This window comes from Capsicum annuum, chromosome 5 (assembly GCF_002878395.1).
Source record: "Capsicum annuum cultivar UCD-10X-F1 chromosome 5, UCD10Xv1.1, whole genome shotgun sequence".
Taxonomy (NCBI): Eukaryota; Viridiplantae; Streptophyta; class Magnoliopsida; order Solanales; family Solanaceae; genus Capsicum; species Capsicum annuum.
In genome coordinates this window covers 209446359-209446912 of record NC_061115.1, presented here as the reverse complement: position 1 = coordinate 209446912, position 554 = coordinate 209446359, and positions in this window count along the sequence as shown.

Here is a 554-nt window from a genome sequence, read left to right as displayed (position 1 = left end):
AATATAACCTTGCATAAATAATCTACAAAACAACATAAAACTCATAAAAATAATCCATGAAACAACATACTTTCTTCATAAATAGTCCATAAAACAGTCCAAAGTCACCAAAATAGTCTATAAAACATAACAATTCATAAACAGCTTGCGGCGTATTCGAATTTGTTGTTAAATTTTAATTGTGAATATGAATTACTAAATATCATATATATATATATATATATATATATATATATATTTGCCCAATCAGCTAAAATTTCAAGTGTGTGTAATACACACAGGATGATGTGGCAAAAAAGGCTAATTAAAAGTTGACACGTGATATTGTGGGTGTAATAATTATTAAAAATTAATTATAATTTAAAAAAAATGTTCCTTCAAACCCCCCCCCCCCCAAACCCACCAATCCCCTTCAAACCCCGTCCTCCACACCACCCCTTTCATTCTTTTCTCCATAAAGATGAATTTAAAAACAAAAAAGAAAAAAATCACACTAGTTCACCCACTGCCCCCCTCCCCCTTTCCATTCTTCTTCTCCATTATTTTGCAAGAAG